General features: G+C 34.0%; 1 protein-coding gene across 1 annotated transcript in view; it reads left to right on the forward strand.

Annotated features, from left to right (window-relative positions):
* The window catches only part of PCDH9 (protocadherin 9), an 884,562-nt gene that overhangs the window by 437,852 nt on the left and 440,623 nt on the right, over positions 1-6,087 (forward strand). The gene's annotated exons all lie outside the window — the stretch shown is intronic.

Consider the following 6,087-nt stretch of genomic DNA (forward strand, 5'->3'; position numbering starts at 1 on the left):
GTAAAATAATATTTTAGAACATTCTTTACAGATCTGGGCACATAGTAGATGATAACCAAAGTTAGTAACATAACTGTAGTATAATTCCTGTGTAATTACAAACTTACTTCCTCAGTTACCTTTTTAGTAATCTTTTCAAACAACTCAGTAAACACTATATGGAAGAATGCTGTGATAGACATTATGGCGAGTCCAACATAGGCAAAGCACCACTCCTGCCACTGTGTAGGAATGATATGTAAATATTTACCTGCAGCATGAAGAGACACACTTTAATTAGAATGAGAGGTAAAATAGAGTTTGAACCTTGAAGCCAAAGGAAATATTTTCACATGTTTTACTGGAGATGATATTGGGGAGAAAAGAATATGCCTTAGTCTGTTTGGGCTGCTGTAACAAAACTACCATATGCTGGGTGGCTTAAAACAACAGACATTTATTTCTCATAATTCTAGAGGGTGGGAAGTATAAGATCAAGGTGTCTGCAGATCCATGGTCTGGTGAGATTCACTGACTGGTGAGAATGTGTCTCCTGGTTCGTGGACAGCAGTCTTTCAGGAGCTCTTTGGGGTTACTTTTTGTTGTTGATTTTTTAAAAAATGTATATATTTTATTTTTCAATTATAGTTGGCATACAATATTATATTAGTTTCATGTATACAACATAGTGATTAGATGTTTATATAACTTACAAAGTGATTACCCCAATAAATCTAGTACTTATCTGACACTGCGTATAGTAATTATAATATTATTGACTATATTCCTTATGCTATAAAAGGGGAAGGGATTAAGAAGCAGTTACAAAATAGTCCTGTGGTCTCCATCTTCCAAGAATTACCTTCCAAATATTCCCACCTCCAAATACGCTCACATTGGAGCCAAGATTCCAACATATGACTTTTGAGGAACAGCACTCAGTCTATAGTAGAATATTAAAGTAGGAGCTTGAAGAATAAAGAACATTTTCAAATGCAGTTTTATAAAGATATTTCAGGGAATAGAGTAAACAGCAAGATCCTGAGCAATGGGAGTGTGTGAGAAGACTTGAGATAAAACCCGAAGGAGGGTCGGGGTCTCCAGCATGGTAGACTAACAGTCCTCCTTCTCACATGGGAGAGCACAGTCCTCACTCACTTCAGGGAAGGCTTGGATTACTATATTCTCAAGTATCTGTCTCCCTCTGAGGGAGAACTCCCATAATGTACCTAAGCATTCTTAAATCCAGCATCTCTATGTCCTGGTTTGCCTGGGGCAGTTCTCATGTATGCCTGCTAGCGTGGCTTAGTTACTAAATAAGCCTTATTTTCCTCTCAAAAGGGTCCCATTTTGGAAAATAAATTGTATGGAAACTCTACCCAAATCTAAAAGCAATATTAGGCATAGACAAAATGTGAGGTGATTTAATTTTACCACATGCATGCCCTGCTTTCTGAGACACTGATAAATCTGTTTCTTTATTCCACTTCTTATTCTTCAAAAGTGATTCTTTTTAAGAAGCAAACAAATGCTATGTCTTTTACGAACGAAACACTGAGTTAGTTCATAATACATAAATCAAACTGTTCAGGTAAAAGTCTCTTCCTTTTATAAAGCATTATCAGTAATCAACATAAAAATAGAAACTTAATCATCATACAGATGGAAACTTATAATTATAAAGGATTTCAATGTCATATACTTAAAAAATAATATCCAAATTCAATCAAGCGAGGACACGTAACAAGCTAGTTGATGGTAAAATGGAAAGTTTTCTCAGGGAGCCAAGTACCCTAACTTGAGTAGATAAAACAAAGCTATCTGATCGAAGGTGAGAGAATATGAACATTAGCAAAAAGTTAGGAGGGCATGATAAGTATAATTATACACAATAGAATTACTGCCCACTGAGTACTGATTTTATTTGAATGTAGGCCACTTTAATGCTTAGGTGATAATAACAATACGTCATTTAGGGTATTGTAAATCACCTCTAGGGATCAATATGAATACTCTAAGGCTGAACAATGCCCAAGTGTTGGTACCTTGATGAAGTACAATAAATACATAGGCTTCTTTTATAGAACAATTAGAACTAAAATATAAACACAGTGCATTATGTTTGGTACAACAGCCTCAACCTGCCTGTTTTAAATGCTTTGGAAATATGTTAAATACCTTTTCTACTTTGCTGATGAGATCCCCCCAGAGTTAGAATCTAGTGGATGAGCAAGAAAAAGAAGTGACTCCATCATTTTCCTCCTCTTTCTTTTGCATCTTGATAAACCATCTGTTTGGGAGCTGTTTTCTTCCTCTCGTCACAGAAGCAGACGGTGATTCATGTAGAGACAGTGCAAGCACATTAGGTTTGCAAGGTGGCTTTCTATTCCCCAGGTAAAAATGGGGTGAGTCAGACATTGGGTCTCATAATAGCAAGTCTGTCTTCTGTGATCTTCAGTCCCTTATGAATATAACAAAAGAGACTCAGGGAGAGTAATATTCTGAAACTTGAAACAGATTATTAATATACTTAGTTATATCTGTCTTGTTTCTTGATGAAAATGTTAATTTAAAAAATTGCAGGAATGGGTGCAGGAACAATTATTCAGAGCATCCTCTGCTGTTCAATATAGTAGACATTCACTATGTGCAGGTGTTTAGATTTAAATTAATTAAAATAGAATGCCATAAAATATTCAGTCTCTTAGTCACAGTAGGCACATTGTAAGTGATCAATAACCACACCAACGTGGCTAGAGGATACCATATTGAACAGCACAGATATAGAACATTTCCATCATTGAAGAAGTTCTATTGGAAAGCACTGACTAAGCATATCGTTTTCTTTTTCTTTTGTGTTTGATGTGATGGGAACAATCATACAGGGATGACACACCAGCTGGCTCACTTAGAGTCAGTCATGTGGTTGAATGGATATTCATATTATCATAAAAAGTGAAATTATACAACTTATGCGTTAGTTTAATTTATTCAGTTCATGTCAAATCAAGCTAAACTTAAGAGGGTTGCTGGCACCCTTTTGTAATCAACTAAATTTAACTGACTGAAACTATTTTTTTTTTTGAGACTTTTTTTCCTGGCTTATTTTCCACCAAGCAATGTGAATCTATGTGTAGATAGTAGAAAAATAATAACGACTAATATGCAAAGTATGAATATTGATAGTCCTATAACATTAGTATGTTTTTTAATGCTGTGTTAAAATGTTAATTTAATATTTGAGAATGAACAATCAAAATATAGTATTTTTAACTTATATGATTAACTTTGACATTTCATGGTTTTATTTTTTATTGTTATTTTATTAAAATATTCTATTTTACCTATATTAACCCCCCACTTTGTGACATTTAGAATATCATTATGTAAATCAAGATTAGTACTATGTTATGAGTCATTTACATATGGTATAAAATATAAAAAATTAAAAGAATGTTTCTGATTGGTATAATTTTCTCAGGGACAGTTCAAGTGGACATTTCTGTAATACAATTTATAATATAAAAAATAATACACAGTTTTATTTGCTTACAGTTTACTAAATATAAAAAACTCCCAAAAATAATTTTATAAATGAAGGTAAGAATGAGCTATAAATTGAACAAGCACATAAAAACAAGCCTGCCACTGACAAAGAGGTAGCACTTAACTTTGGATTGCAAATTAACACTCAGCAGAGGCCACAAAGGATGAGAGTTTTAAGATTGTGTAGAAACATAATTTCTTTACCTACTGCAGGTATCTTGAGGCATACAAAATGATTGCCAGAGCAAATCTGATCAGATTTATGCATGAAACATACTGTATTAATAAAGCTGCTTTATTGCATTTGGCAGGTGGCTTCTTTTACATAAAGCTATATTTCTAAAGCTGATACAATATTTTTTCAAATTCCTTATGCCAGAATGTTGGCTACCTTACTTATGCTTTGTGCTTAAAATCAATTGTCCCATATTTTTGTAAGGTTTTAATTATATTTAATTTAAATTGTGATAGTCTTAAAAATAGAAAATAGAAAAGATACAGACTATTTTTGACCTTCTTCTCCATTTTCTTAGAAATCTGTATATATAGTCCAAAATATCTTTGCCTTTCTAGAAATATTACCATAATGATAGTTCTATATGTCTTTCAGATTCTCTTTTCTGTGATTTATGTACCTTTTTCTCATTGAATACTTACAGTAATTTCAAAGGGAACATTTTATAAGTCTTATTTATAATTAGGAAACAGAATTAGGGAGATAAATCAATTTTCCTAATGTCTATAGGTAACAAAAGTCAGAGTCTAAAATTTGAATCCAATTATAACTGACAATACAACCAATGTTTTTTATCAAAACTCTATAATGCCTCTTTGTATTATGTCAGGTCTATTATTTGCCAATTCCTGTTATGGGTTCTGATGTTAACACAGTGAAGATGGTATATGACTTGAAATTTGTCCTCCTAGCACTTACCATGATTATAATTAAATGATTAGTATTGCAATTAATGGTTTAACACATGCCTTCTCTGTACAAAATGTAATATTCAGGCGTGCAGGGACTATGGTGAACTCTCTATAAATATTTGTAAAGAGAACAAACTGAAAGAAAGACTGAATGATAAAGACTGAAAACAGAAAGAAAAAAGGAAGAAAAGAAGGGAGAAAGAAAGGAAAAAAGAAAGGGAAGGAGGGAGGGAAGGGGAGAGATGTAGAGGAGGAAAGAAAGAAAATTGTTCATATTCTCCTGTAAATCAAAAGCTAATTAAACAAATTATTAAAATTCAGATGACTGCTATGAAGAAGTACAAGAATATACTAAAAGTATGAACCTAGATAGACTGTGACATCTAGGCTCAGTCCCAAAGTATAGGAGGTAGTTCAGGTGAAACTGGGTGCTGGGTAGCAACTAGGACCTCCTACTGTATGTTTTAGTTCAGGTTAAGAATTCAGGATGTATTGATGACCATATTTATATATATATTTTTTAAAGTTACTTTGGCTTCAGTGTTTAAAATAGGCTTAAGGGGGCCTAGTGTGGATTTATGCTTGAAGGGCCTATTAAGAGAGAGTTTGCCAGGATGTGGGAGAGAGCTATTGATGTTACAGTAGGAAAAGCTTTCTGGCAGAATCTGGGCCTCTGTTGGAAGAACACAGTGACTGCAAGAGCAGCCTTTTAATGAGGGGTCCCTGGGAATAATTACCCATACTTATATCTATACCTACTATTTAATCCCCTACTGATGTCTTAGCTGAACCCAACAAGAAGACTCAGGACAGGAGGTTCCTGTTGAGACTATCTACAGGTCAGCCTCCTAGGCACATAGCAGATGGATAAAGGGAAATATCCAACATGCTGTTATAAATCAGTCTTCTTGAGAGATGGTGATGGCTTGATCTATGACTTTTGGGCATAATCCTTAAACCTACAGATGTTAGATTCTATTAAACCTATTCTATATACTAATCTATTTACTTACTTAGGGGATATAAGTATTACTCTTCCCGTTTATAGTAAGAATTGAATATTGTTTCTGCCTTTTTACCTAACAAACTTGAATAACTTTCACTATTAAATGGTACAAGCAACCCATTTCCCAGTGCAAATGAAATGGTTCTCAATTTGCCACCTCAGCTCTTCCCTTAAACAAAGAGATTCATTTTGAATACATTAGAGAACCACAAGGTGTTTAGATTATTCAAATGACTGCTGATTTCTCAGTCATTTATTTTCAAAAGAAAATACTCTCCCTCTCCTCAACCAAGTGAACCCCACACCTCCTAGCCCACAGATAAAGACCCAGCTTTGTTCTGGAATTTTCAACCGTTATTTTCATGCAGACTCTTCAACTATAAAAATAGGGAGTTTGATCAGATAAGGTCCCCAAGGCTCCACAGTTCTGTGGTTTTGTTTCCTGGAAGATCATCTAATTGAAAGTCAGTGTTTGTTGCAGTGAACATTTAAAGATATCATCTTAAAAAAAAAAAAAAAAGCCCATTTTAACTTCAATCACAGAGTGATGCGATCTTGTTGAATTTCTAATTGCAAAGCAGCTACATGTGGTCTGTAGGTCAGCTTTTAATAGCATAAGTGTATTTTGG

This window comes from Pteropus vampyrus, unplaced genomic scaffold (genome assembly GCF_000151845.1).
Source record: "Pteropus vampyrus isolate Shadow unplaced genomic scaffold, Pvam_2.0 Scaffold13, whole genome shotgun sequence".
Classification (NCBI taxonomy): domain Eukaryota; kingdom Metazoa; phylum Chordata; class Mammalia; order Chiroptera; family Pteropodidae; genus Pteropus; species Pteropus vampyrus.